A 15,045-nucleotide genomic window follows, 5' to 3' on the forward strand; every position below is an offset into this window, starting at 1 on the left:
TGCGTAATATCGCTCATTCTTATCATTTCATTTTTGGATTATGAATATTTCACTGGGGTGCTCTCGAAAATATTGCAACTTCAATCTCAACAGCTGGGCTTTGTTTTATTTGTTTTTTTTTTTTTTTACAGGAGAGAATGAATGGAGTTATTTTAATGCTTGTCCTTTGCATTATTGCGACGTACTGCATTGGAGCAGGTGAAACATTGTTGTCAGTCATGGGGTTGTATTTTTGTTGGCTCCTCTCCTCACTTTGTGTGTGTGGGATCCTGTCCTCGGGCACAATAGAGCTCGCTCGCTCGCTCGCTCGCTCATAAAAGGGTAGAAGAGGGAGACTAGCCGGCTGCTCCTGCTTACGGTAAACAGTCACTTTATAACGAACAACAGTATACAAAAATCGTATTAAACAGCTGATATTATTTAATAAACGTACCGAGGGTATAATTGAATCGAACATGAGACGAACGCATCAGAAAAAAAAAATCTGTAGCACCCCCCCACACGAGTTGTACAACAAATGAAGAGGATGGCAAGGTTTTTGGGAGTGCTCATGGCTTTGGGGCGTTAACGAACTGTCATATCACGTGCAAGCCTGAATGAGGATTTGGATGTCATTTGACTCGGCTCCACCTAAACAGGTGGAGGGCGCAACTGCAAAAGACAAACGATTTCAAAGCTGTTGTGACGTTCATCCCGCCTCAAACTAATCAAAATATTTTTAACAATACAGTTTATAAAAGCCCCTCTCCCCAAAAAGATACAAAAAGATAATTTATTTGAGTCATAATACATCTTATTGTAATATGACAAATACAATACCCGTACCTGGCAAATAAACAGATTTAATTCCATCAAAACAGCCTGGCTAATTTTTTACCCAAAAAATATGGAAAAAATGTAAATCGACTGCTCCTGCACGCCACACTTTTTTTAGGATGCCTGCGTGGCCTCATTAGCCTGGAGCGCCTTCGCCGTTATGTCGTGTGCATTGTACCGCTTGCAGGCCCTGCCTGCAACCATATACAGCAACACTTTTTTTCTTTCTCTTTTTAAACTGTAAGTCAATACAGGCACCCGAGTCCAGGTGTTCCGTCGAGTGCAAAAAAGAATTTCAAAGCATGGGAAAGGAATTGTACGCGCTGGGAAAAATTTAAGTTGCATAAATAACATGACATAAATATTAGTACTGCACTTTAAATGGCCGTCCAATAATGCATAGTAATCCTTGTCAAACTGTCAATCAAGCAAGAGAATTGCGCGCATGCGTCATTTTACGCGACGCATTCAAATTCAAGTTGCGCGTGAGCCACATTTGAAGGAATGCCTCGGACAAGAGGCAGACTAAATGACATTTGATACGCTCATTGGTGCAATCGAATTAGAGGACTTGAAAGTTTTTGCAATGAAGCGCAAAATGGCTAATTGTCTTCAACTCTGACATCAGCCGTCATTTGGGGGTCTTAGTGTCCATGGATACCCCACACCTCCCCCCTGCAAGGCCCTGACCCCCTTTTGGGCCCCTTGGCCGGGGCTCAGAAGCCAAGAGAGGTCAATGACTCCGCCAAATCGCCCTTGATTACTTGAGACATTAGGTAATCGATTAGAAAACATTAAGTGGCTTTGAATAAACAAAGCAAGTGACACTGGGGAAAAAAATGACTTATTTATCATGATGAAAAATGACATGCAAAAACACAATCCCCAAAATACATACAGTATATTGTGCTTTACTATTATTTGTTTAATGGCAAACACTATTATGGCCAAGGTTACCAATTTCACGCATGTATCCCTCAACTATACAAAAAAATAGCAGATTACAATTATGCTTTCTTCATGTCGTTCAATTTCTAGTTTGCCCCCCCCCCCCCCTCTCTCTCTCTCTCTCTCGCTCCCACTCGTTCTCTATCGCTGTCTCTCTCTCTCTCTCTTTCTCTCCTTCTCCTCTGCAGTCAGCCAGGGGGGAGAGTGTCGCCCCGGGCCAAACATATGCTTCTTTCCATTGCACTAATCCAAATGCAGCGTGGAGGAATAATTGCTCCAGTGGCCGTGGCTTCGCTCGCTGGGTCTTTGTCCCTCACTGGCTCCCGTCAGCTAGGCACACGCCATCTCAATCAAGCCCCCCCCCCCCCCCCCACGCCTTTGCTCACCCTTTCTCTTTTCCCTTCTAAAAAAAAAATTCGGATCAGCTCACTATGCAGAACGACGACTCAACATGTTAAAGAACTACCAAAACACTCATTAATATTGACAACATCGCACCTTGGCAGCAGGCATTATTGGCAAACATTTGCATAAAGTTTCCTGTCCGTCACATAGGAGAAATTTCTGTAGCCAATAATATAAATATCAATACTTACTACCACTAATATATTTTCTAAGCACTAAATGATCACCAAGGCATATTAAAATGGCAGTATAACATGAAAAAATAATAATGGCATTAATAATAATTACAATGATAATCATTCAAATAAAATTACTGATATTACCTGGTGCTCTTTCAATTAATCACTCACCCTATTAATTAGAGCGTGTTTAAATTGGTAATAAAAACAAAAGTACTGCATATCAATAACAACAATCATCATTTTTGTTAGGGGCGCTTTTGTAGGCGCTCAAGGGCACCGTGTAAAATCAAAGCAAAAATACAAGACAGTTAAAGGATAATAATTAATAATAATACAAATAACAATAACAACATATTTAATTCATGTTGCTAAAGTTTCGTTGTCTAATATAACGAACTTAAATTCATCTAAATAATAATAATGATAATAATAATAATACAGTAAATATTTTTAAAATATTCGTTATTTAATATGAATCACGCCGTAATAAAAGGTGTTATCGTTCGTTTCCTAGTTGTGCTAAAGTTGATGGATATCCGCCCCCGCAACCGCCCCCTCCCCACCCGCACACACGCACGCGCGTCCACATACCCAGGCAGATACATGCACGCACAGCGGCTTTATTGTCTGTGAATCAATGATGAAAAATCACTCTTAGCATTTGCGAGGACATTTCCAAGGCTAAGAAATGACACAAGACAGAGAAGATTTGGGAGGTGTGTGTGTGTGTGTGTGATGGGTGGATGAATGTCTGACTGAATTAATAGACATGATAATTTCACACTATTTCATAGTGAGCTATCTGTTCCATCACAGCAAAATAAAAGGGTCACCGCGCAGCTGTGGCAAAGCCCAAGCAGCTATTATGAAGTTTGATGATAGACCCCCGCCACCTCCATCACCGCCGCCCCCTCTCCCTCCATCCCTCCCTCTCCCTTTTCTCTTCTCCGTGGTAGTTTGCTTGAGGCCAGCAATAGCTGCAGGCCACGCTGTGCCTCCCCATGATAAAGGACTTAGATTCTGTCTCTGCCTCTCCCTCTTTCTCTCTATCTGTCTGTGTGTTTCTCTCTCGTTCTCTCTCTCTGGTTTTCTCTCTAATCAACTCTCGACTTGGCCCTTTAACGAATGCTATCCCCACCATCTCCCCCCCCCCCCCAAAACAAGTCTTCCATATGGCAGATTTTGGCAAATATATGATTTGCTTTTTTAAAATCACAAATATATATTGTCCAACTTTTTGTTAATATTATTTCATTATTGTACGACAACTACATATTTCCAAAGCAAGTAAAAAAAAGCTGTAATAATTGCAACAAAATATTACCAAAAATATAACACAGGAATAGATAAATAAAGGAAATTAATAAAATAATAGATGATACAAACAAGCGAACTAAGATAGACAATTAGACAAGCTAATGGACATTGACTATTTGCGATTTTTGACTAATTGTACCTTAAAACTAATTATACCTTAAATAAAACGTTTGTTCATATGTCATGACAACAGCGGATATGATGACTTGAGGATAAACAGTGGCATTATTAGCCCAAAGAAGACTTATTAGCAACAGTAGCTGACCTAGCCTAGCCTGGGAAGAGACATACTTGATCCCACCACAGGCTAAACACTGGCAACAGGACTTGACACTGCAGAACAATTTGCCAATTACCTTTTGACATGCAAACGTGTAAAACTGTAATTTTCTCTGTGAATTATTTTTGCTTGGGGGTCTAACTTTCATGCCAGTGGACTGTCAGTTATGCTTCCCTTGCTCTCTCTCTCTCTAGCTGACTTTATCCCTCTCTCTCTCTGCCTATGAGAGGATCCATAAAACATTGCCAGGAAAAAGAAAAACATTGTAAAATGTTAGGAAAATTAAATTATTACTTCTTTCATGGAGGTTACCCTCATCTGTGGCCAGTGCTTCGATTGGCTACGATTGTAGGCGCTTGTGTCCACTCTCACATTGGCGGAGCCCTCCCTCTAGATCCGCTGGCCGGTATTGTCGAAATAGAAAATTTAAAAAAAAAAAGACTAATCTTCAGGAGGATCTCTGAAAGTTACTGACATCACGTATGAATATTGTTTTGACTTTGGAGCTTCCACTTCATACTCTTCCTCATGTTTCATGGTTTTTGGAACTTACCACGGATGTACGTAAATGCTATCTGACAGCATGCAAGTTTTGCGTAATACCATCGAGCACTTGTGTGGCCAGAACCTCAAGCTCTCCAAATAATCAGACATGTTTATGTCTCCATTGTCAATCTCGGCGCTTTGGTCAAAGTCAACATGCCAGTTGACACTGAAATGCCATAATCACTGGCGTCTTTGCTTGCTTGTGAGGCATGCGGGCAGCCAAGAAGAGCAGAGAGGACCATAACCGTGTCATCTCCAGCTTGTCATTGTGGAGGCCCTTGATTGGCATATGCTAGAACACATTACAGGAGCTGGTGCTGATGGAGGGTGCTCTGAAGACCCCTCCCCCTGAAAGAAACCTAAAAAAAACTGGGTCATATGTGGTCTGATCCCCCCTTTTTTTTTTTTTTTTGCCCGGGCCATAAAGAGCTACACAGAATGAAGGATCAGGCCTCAGGGCTTCTGAAGTTTAGCATTTTAAATACAGTGGAACCGTATCTGAGGATGTGCGGATCGGAATTCGAACAAACCTTTGGTAAAAATATACCATTAGCAAAACCTCGGCGTTTGAACCATAGGTGCGTACTGGCCGAAACCTCAGTTCAGTGAGCATATGAATTTGTTTTTACACTGCGATACAAATCAGCCCGACAGCTGACTGACAGCTTTTACGATCGCCGCAAATCGCATGGTTAGCCAGGTGTCGGTAATCCCTAAAGTTGGTGAGTTTAAAAAAGGGGTGTTTGCGCCATTGTGGGTGTGAACACAGCCAACTTCATGCTCCACCAATCAGAACAGACAACATGAGCAGGTGCCTTCAAATTTATAAGTCTGATCAAGTGAAAAGGAAATAAAAAAAACACAGCTTATTAACTCTGTGATATTTAAAAGTTAAAACGTCAAAGGATAGACTTTAATTAAAGCATATAGGTGAAGTCACATCATGTCAACCATGTGAATGAGGTGCGTGGTCTTTATTAAAAGGAGCCTCAACGAAAAGGCTTTTGCAGTGGCAGCACCGTGTTTAACACAAGTCCCATTAAAAAGAAGCCATTAGCAGCAAGTGAAAGAAACAACGCCCGGGGCCCCCTTAAAGTGTTGCAAAAACCTCATTGATAATTAAATGTTGGTTATGCGTCGCTCTCGCACTTTGCTTACCCATCAAAGCGCCACCGCCCACTGCTGCTGCCACTCTGCTGTTCCCTCACCACTTTGTTTAGCAAGGAATGGCGCAGCCCCCCTAATAGGTGCCAATTACAAGCGATGGGGGTTCTGGGGTTAATTGTTCCCAACACATTATTTGATTGGGCAGATTCACAGCAGAGCTGGAGTGCGGGAAGATGGGGACAAGGGGCTAGCAGTAGATAACGCCTTCAGTCTTTGTTGATGTGTGCTGTCAGCTGGGGGTACGCACACACACACACACATGTGTACACAGACAGTGTGTGCCCTGTGCAGTGTTTATGGCAATACTAAGTCAAACAGATTCAACATTTAAAAGGGAAGTTTGACTATCCGGAATTAATACTGCCGATTGATATTAGCGCCTTTCTGATGTGTTACAATGACCTTTTTGGATTTTTTTTCATTTCCAATATCTGAAAGATGGTCGAAACTGAACGACAAATATCCACAATGATATTTCTGTATTGACAAACCCCATTCAGATAAATGTCAAAAGGGACGTTGTTTCCTAGACATTTCTGAAATGGCAGTTGTACGTATATACGAAGGGGTGGCTGAAATTTTGGATTACAATCCTGAAAAAACATTTTTTTGGTCTGAGACCAGTTGCCCCATGGCCCCGCCATTGCTTCCATTCAAAAGTAACTCTCTTGATATGATTACAACTTTTCCTTATGTTGATCTCTCAAGGTAGCATGGGAATCAATATTGGCTCTCCCCCAAAAAAAGAGAGACTTTTTAATAATTTGTGTTGTTGAACCACCACGAACATGCATCAAATGTCCCAAACGTATTTGCTATCACGTGGAGAAGTAAACAAACAAAAACAACAAGCACAGACAGAGTGAATAATCAGGATCTTTTTTTTTTTTTTTTGGGAGTGCACCGGAGAGCATTTTACCATCAATAATACAATAACCGTATGTGAAGTCAAGCGAAACAAACACTTATTGAACATTAAACATACGCAGGGGTGGAAAGCAAACACTCACCCGTGAGGAGTAGAAATCTGATTTGCACTCATCATGGTTGTTGGCAAATAGTAAGGACAATGCAAAGAAGACATAAAAGCAAGCTGAGAGGGAATCTTTTGACGCCTTGCTAATAGATCAGTGTGGGGCCCATCTGTTTCACTGCAAAATGGAGAAAATGGCGAGCTTGTGATTTGGCTGTTGAGACTGTCACTGTAAACAATAATTGTCAAACATATTTATCCCGCAATCGCTTTAGCAGATGTTCTGCTAAAGCGATTTTTTTTTGTTTTGTTTCAAGAGGCTGCTTTTTTTTTTTTTCCGCTGTGTTGTATCTCCCCTGTGCAGACACTCAAGCGCTCCACCCCCTCCCATTCTCTAGAATATTGAGCAGGTATTTGCCAAAAGGTGCTCCAGGGCACGGAACGCCAAGGATTGGGTGGGGAGAAGTGAGAGGGGGTGGGGCCGAGAGGGAGAGGGAGGAAGAGATTATCTGGGCCCTTCATCAGCGCTTCAGCACCCTCCTCCTCCCGTTGGAGGCCTGAGGGCCTGGGGAGGCAGCCTCGGTGCCTCGCAGCCATGCAACCTCTTTATCACTCTAATCTGTTAATTGTAGTTGCTCAATTGGCACATGGTGGCTTTTTATTCCAGCCTCCCGACATCAACTATAGATGCAGAATGCTGCTCTGTCCATTTTGCTTTCCTCCTTCCATCACAGCAGATTTGAACCTGCAACAAACTCTCCCACAAAGGAAGCAGGGCCTCTTGTATAAGTGTGCATAGATGATGTTTGACTGCAGGCAAAGTGATCAGGAGATCCGATCCTTTTCTTTTTGTCTTTGGGCCGCTTGTTACTCGGTTTGTTACAGCTGCGCCCCTCCTCTGAAAAGAGAAGGCAGAGGTCTCCCTTCTATCCCGTCCAGGCTTGTTTTCTGTCGGCTGCTCTTTTTCTCCTACGCCCCGTTTCAATTTATTGTCGGCCCCCCTGCTTGTTTGCATCAGGAGGGTGACTGGTTTTGTTAAGGCCATTTACACTAAACCAGATTTCTCAAAAAGGATGACAATAGTATGAGGTAGTAAAAAAAAAAAAATGTGGGAGTAAAAACTACCATAGGAACATAATTACTATTAAAAAAATAAAATTGATAGAATTATTTCTATGGACATTGTTTTTTTTTTTGCACATGTGTTTAAAAAAGAAATGCAACCGCAAAACTCCAACTTAACTTTTTACTGAGTTTCTTTTTTTTCAAAGATATGAAAGGGTATTTTAAAAAACAAAGTCAGTGTTTAATGTGCCCAGGTGAATGAGTGCACCCGCTACAATGATTTCTTTGGCCCCAAACAGCTTGTGTTTGTTGTCAAAAGAGTGATTAGTAAAAGCAGTCCGTCCTCTCGGCTGGCTCGGCTCGCTAAAAAGGTGAACAGCAGCCAAATCCAGATAAGTTTTTTTCCCCCTCATGTCATCATTCATCCCAATATCAGCATTGGGCCATAAAGCGGCTGTTCAAAAGCCATGACTAATTGACATCACAGTTGAATTAGGTGCCACAAGAGAAGATTTTTTTTTTTTTTTCCCATTCAAATCGGGAAGAATTTTGCGTAAATTATCGAAGGGATGCAAATGACTTGAGTTCAAACTGCTGTTGACGCTTGCAAATGTTTGATATTTTCAACAAAGTTTTCCTTGATGAGAAAAAGGCTGCCACTTGATGACAGAACAATGGAGTGACCAATTTATGGGCGCCTATTAACAAGTTCTGCTTTCAGGCCCCCCGCCCGTACTGCAAACAGGTGTTTTACGAGTGCAACCTCAAATACGGACATAAGCCCTGCTGTTTATTTTGCCAACTTTTAGGATGTTTATTCTCTGTTTCAATTTCAAAGGTTAAAATAAAGTGCAGCGACATTTCTTGTAATCTCTTTAACTATTATTATTTTCTATATTTCAATTTATTTTCATTTATTATTTTCAATAGAAATATCCATAACCTTAGAGCACACATTGAAATGCTTGGAAATTCTAAATATTACCACGAGTGACTTTTGATGACTAACAATCAATTTATAATGATAGAATATTTTGTATTGGAATAATTGTTGTGCTGAGCACAGGCGCCCTCTCTGGTTGAGTGCTGCATGCTCAGGTTGTGAAGATTGGTGCCAGATTTGGGGTTCTTAATTAATCAGCAGCGGTTTGGAAACGCAGAAGAGAGAAAAGCAAACAGTATGTGAAAGGAGATTGCAGAATTGAAGACTTGGTTCAAAACAGAAGAGAAAAAAGGAGCCAAGAAGCTTCTTCAAGTTGGGGAACTTCCAACCGTGAGGGCCACTTGACAATAACTGAGGCAATATTTGTGCTCTATACATAAATGCTAATATTTGATCAAATAAATAAATGAAGCTGAATTTGATATATAATAAGAAAAAAATGGACGGCAAAACTTCTACTTTAGTGTTTTTCAACTAATGCCAGTAAATGAAATTAGCTACACTGTAATTGCGTGGTAATATTTCAATTTTAAAGCGTGGAAAAAACACTTTGTGTTGACGAACACTTAACCAAATTTAGATCAGCATCCAGTCATCAAAAGGGTTTAAGTTAAAAAACTGAAAGGCCTGAAATTCATAAAAGCAAAACAAAAGTCCGAGCGCAAATAAGAACTAATCAGATAAGTTAATGTTTCAATGGAAAAATAATAACACATGGGCTGAATAGAGGCATTGTGTTTATGAAGAAAAACCTATAGAGGGAATAAATCCAGCATGTGATGGAAACATGGTTTAGCCTTAAGACTTGTTCTGCGGCTTCAAGCGTGGATTTTCTCAAAAGGGTGTCCTAATTTTCAAGACATCCGCACATCCCACTTTGTGCATTTTACAGTGATCTGTTTGTGTTTGATTTTTTTCTTTTTGAAATATAATTTATTCCAAACTTTACGCAGTTGTAAAGTTTTTATCTCATTTCTGCGGCTTGGTCACAAGGACTCCATGCGACAGTGGGCATGTTGCAGAACTAAACACACCGTGAATGTGACTATTTTAGGGGAAGACGACTGCTGACTGGAGCTGCACAGCCTTTCTGGGGCCTTGATACTCCTTAATGCATTCCAGCTTGCACGGTTAGCAGTGCCATTCAAATAAAAGGGGAAAAGAACTTTCTCGGTGCTTGGAAACGGTTGGAAACAAATATATGTAGCCAGACATTTCAAAGTGTAAAACCTACATGAGGAAATGAATTAAAGTCACATTAATGAGTATAAATGAGACAATGAAGAGGTATGGACCAGAAGGAAAATGAACAAAGACTGACACAAAGTGCCCTCCAACAACTCGACGGTTAGTAAATTCATTTCTGGTGACACAGCTGGGTCAAACATAAGCGTGTCATTGATTTGGCAGATGCAGCATTTTGGGTGGAGCTGATGGCAAAGTAGCAGGTGGGAACTAACAATCAAACAGGGTGTGCGACACACAATGAATAGAACCTTGATTGACAACATGTTTAAACCAAGACCACAAGAACAGGTCATGGACAAAAGTATCGGGACACCTACAGCGTGTGAAAAGACACTATATGATTTCATTCCAGCTGAAACAGCTTCTGCTGTTCTGGGAAGACTTTATACAAGATTTTAGTCCGTGGGAATTTTTGTCCATTCATCCTGACGAATATTTGCGAGGTCATCGGTCACGGTGTTGGGTGAGAGCTGAGGTTTCGAGCTTCCTGTAGCCGTTCCCACAAGGTTGGAAGCATAAAATGCCTTGGCATGCAGCAGAAAAGTTGAAGGCCAAGGAAGAAGCGGGCCCTTATTGACCAATGGGGCCACCTCTAATTTCTTTGCTCATTCATTCACGGCAACGGTATTAACTGGGTGGAATGAGTTCAAAGTAGAAGAGCATTCAACATCATTGAATATACTGCATTAATGGCAATTCCAAGCGTTTGGCTACATTCTGATTCAAAGTGGGTCAGTCACAGCCCGCCATGCAAATTCCCTCTCAAGAACTGTTCTGAAAAGCCCCAAATATTTGACCTTCAATTTCTCATAATGTGGTTTGGGATGACTTCCCTGCCACAGGATTATGTTCATAATGAACAATAATCAAGTCTAGTTTCTAACAATAATAATAATTAAAAAGCATTGTTCTGGCCTTCCCGTATAAAAATATAGTTGATGCAAAATATCCGAAAAGGGAAGATGGACGTTTCCCCTTCTCTTTAAAGCGCTTGTAATTGCATCTTTACACATGGCGTGCTTCAGACGGCACTTGACTTAAAGCGCCTTTTATTGGGTGCCTTTTGGCTGGCCCAAGTAGGGATACATTTTATTCTCGGCGTTCGGGGAAAGCCCGAGGTGTGTACAGCCGACATAAGTGGAAAGGCTTTGCAACTTAAAGGAAGGAGCCCTTACCTTGGGGCACTCTTTTATTGCAACTACTGTTTACATCTCCAAATACATCCCAAGTATTTCCATTATTAAGTTTGGACAAATCATTTGCCTGGGGTTCAACCCAGTATGCCATTGAAACACGATCTTTCTGTTGATCTTATTACTGCCAAAGCAAACAAGCAGAAATCAATTTCAGCAGGAAAGGTAAAGGAAGAAAGGGGAAAAAAAGAGAGGAAATTAGATCAAAACGATGTGGGGTGTTGGTTGCAGCTGTGTGTGTACAATTGGAGAAGGAAGGTGGGGCTTGCTCGTGTGTGTGTGTGTGTGTGTGTGTTCACTGGCCAACGTCCACAGATAGTGAGTCATTTTAAAGGCATTAAAAGCCTGACCCAGAATTACTCGCAAGGTGAAATGAATCACTCGATATGCATTTGTATCATATTTACTGTCACATACTGGACTTGACAAACTTTATAGACTCCACATGAGTGTTGACTAAGGCTGTAATTGGCAGTTACAAGCGATGACACTCCTCTTTTTGGTTCTTCGCAGCTTGTAACATTGCTATGCCATGTTTCATGGCATTTCCACAGTGCTCGCTCTCATCAAATTATTTCAATTATAATATAGGCTGGTGGTCAGTCATTTTAAGTGATTCGTTTTAAAGAGATTTGCTCAAGTTATCCCCCCCCCAGCCTACCCCGGATATTGGCTAGCAAACCTTGTAGAAGAAGAAGGAGTGAGAAAAGGATGTGATATATTAGCCCTGGAAGGAAATGCAAAACAGAGGTTCTGGCAATACGCCACTTGGAGAGGCTATAAACGAGCAACATGCACGCTCGCCATGCTGTAGCCGTCTGATTTGGGTGGCACTGAAGAGGAAAGCGTGGCGACGTGTTAATACCAGCCGGGTGATGTCATGGAAAGTTGCCCTTGTTTTGTAGTATAACCCCCCCCCCATGCTCTTCCCACTAAAATACACCCCCCACAAACACACTTCTTCAATTCCCAACAACGTCCTCCACCTTATTAGGCCATGCAGACAGTGGCCATGCGTGGTAGATTAAATGAAAAAAAAATTGTATCTGTTTGTGTGTGTATTTGTGGATGTGCAACTTATGATCAGCATATGATGCGGATCCTGTTGCTTTTTTTTTTCTACACAATCATCCATATTCCAATTATGTTAATAAGGTGCAGACACTACACAGATGGGAGGTTAGGAAATGCGCACGCCGAGGAATTAATCTCATGAAAAATGCAAAGCGGTTGAATTATTCTTTGGGACAATCATCAATTGCAAAACATCTTTTTGAGTTTACTACAAGCGTACAAACAGTCGAGAGAACACGCACGCTCGCACGTGTCCTGCCGCTTTTTTTTTTTTTTTTGTATGAAGCGCCGCAATGCTTTGCACTTCGGGGTCAGTCGTGCAGGCTGATCAAAAGCAAGCAGAATTGCCAGCGAGCTCTTACAACAGACAGTGATGCGTCAAGACACTTCTTCAGTACGTATGTAAATGCTTGGGAATGTGCCAAGGCCCTTAATGGTACTAACAGTTGATTTTCCAGCTTTGCTGCTTTAAATAGCTTGTGGAGTGTCGAGTGCAAGGATCGCCAGCCGGCTGCAGAATAAAATGTTTAGCAGACACTCTGCGTCTTCTTGTTTGAAGCAAAAAAAATAAAGTACAATCCAAATCAGGCAAAGATAACAAATAGTGCTAATAGTTTCCTGTTAATGCTTCAAAGAAGGAACCAAAAAAAAAAAAAAAACAGTCCTACCAACCTTTATGAAACTATTTGGATTGCTTGGGGCTAACTTGGCATCAATATAGTCTTCTGGACTTACATTAAAAAGATAAAAATAACCCTTCAGGTTTTTTGTTCCTCCCTATTATTAATTGTTCTTCTTAAGCAATTGAATGCTTCCAGATTGATAGGAGTGATCATTAGGTGTTGCAATGAATCACATCCATCAAGCACATGCATTCAACACTTCTTTCAGGCCACGATGACACTAATTGCAGAAAGTCGAGGTTGAGCTTTCATGACATTCTTCTATTTGCGTGATGTGATTGATAAGCTCGTCAAGCCGTCTGTTTCAAAGTGTCACCAAAGACGAGGCCGCCAAAAAGTCTCAGCAAACATCACAAAGCTTGAATATTTTGACAACTTTCAAGCCGCACGTAAGGCAATCCGCTAAACAAAAACGACGACGACGCCGGCTTGTCAAGCTAATTTGTCTTTCAGCGCTCAAGTCGGAACATATTTGTCTTCAAACTTCAGAGAACACTTGCTTTTCATCAAACATATGCTTGGCTTTCAAAACAATGCTCCGTTTCTTTGATGGCTAACATAATACTGTACTGTCTGCAAAGTGTGAATATTTGGATCTCTTTCCCTCCCCTCTTGCTTTTCTCTCTCTCTCTCTCTCTCTCTCCTGCACGCTCTGCTGCTGTCTGTCTGTGTTGTTTTGAAGCAGTGAATAGATTTAAAAGATGCAGGATGACAAGACAAAGAGGCGAGGAAGAGCCCCCCCGGGCACTTGTGCTTCAAGTCATGCCATTTCCTTGCATGGCAGGCAGCCCTAAATAAGTTACTTATAAGCATTTATTGATGCACAAGGGTGGCATCTGTTTTGAGGTTGTGGTTCTGCTTGTAATTAGCGGAGAACCTTACACATTTCAATTAAGCGGCAACATTTTGTGACACCACCTCTCTTTAGCACGCACACATCCCCGCCCCCCCGAGGCAATTTTTGGCTTGGTCGTTTTACTCCGATTCACTCCACACATCCAACTGACTGGCCAATAACCTTTCTGGTTACCTGAATTATTGTCACCAAAGATCTTATAAATAATAGAAAGCAGATGACCTCATTTTGATGCTAACTTCATGGTGGTTCAAATACTCCAATGCACATTTGGTCCACAAGAAGAAAATGATATATACGTACTATAGGATTATGTTATGTTTTCTTAATAATTGAGAAAAACCTTGCATTAAGTGTAAAATACAAGTGTAGTGTATTGTGTGCCTGGTGGGACAGCGCCCTGCAGAGCTTTACATAAATTGTTGCTAAGTACTGTATTCTAATAGGCACATTAAATCAATCAGCGCATTTTTGGGAGGGCGGTCGGACTATTTCACAGAACTAGATATGCAAAATAAAACCTTGAAATGGCTTTAATAGGGTTTGTTTCACTGTGCCGATTTCTTTGTTGTTTTGTTTCTCGTCCACGCATAGACAACGGCGTGTTGTGTGTTTGTCTCTTGTGTGTCCATGTGCAAGTACTTAGGCACGGGGCAAAGAGAAATTCAATTTGATTAATTTCGGACGGATTTTGAAAATATCAACTCTTCATTTTGCTGCACGGAAGACAAGAGAGGGTTTTAAATCTAGCCCAAGGGTAGACGGAGCCTTTGTCTCGCGTCTCCTTTGATATTAGTGAGGGCTTTTTATGGAGCGCTTGACATGATAGATAAACCATACAGTGGATTGAATGGCCTTCCTTTGCTGCACCTAGTAAATGCCATTTGCCATTAACAATGCTGCACTAGGGTACATAAACCGCTAATATAACCTTTATGACCAAGTGGTCTAACTATATGCAACTCCTCTTCTGATGGACATGTTAGCCGAGGCCTCTTCCGAGAAACCTAATTGCGCCAAACAGATGAGATGGCAGACATTATTCCGCTCGTAAAACTAAATCGATCAGAATCACGAAGCCACCTGAATACGGATGCGCCTTCTTGTCTTGTTGCACGGTGGTCTGACAAAAGGAGCGACAAGGAGTCAGCGACCTGCTGTGTGCCTTTAATTGAGAGGACCAGACCAGTGTCTCTTCCGGGTCATGGGATGTGGAGAGTGACAGGCGATCACTCACAAAATGAGCGGGCCCAGTAGTGAGACCTGTGGGGTGCCGCGAAGCCCATGGCCCGTCCAGCAGGGCTGGGCCATTGATCCATCACTAGGGATCTATCAAGGAAGGGATGTGA

The sequence above is a fragment of the Syngnathus typhle genome, linkage group LG19 (genome assembly GCF_033458585.1).
Source record: "Syngnathus typhle isolate RoL2023-S1 ecotype Sweden linkage group LG19, RoL_Styp_1.0, whole genome shotgun sequence".
In the NCBI taxonomy this organism is placed as follows: Eukaryota; Metazoa; Chordata; class Actinopteri; order Syngnathiformes; family Syngnathidae; genus Syngnathus; species Syngnathus typhle.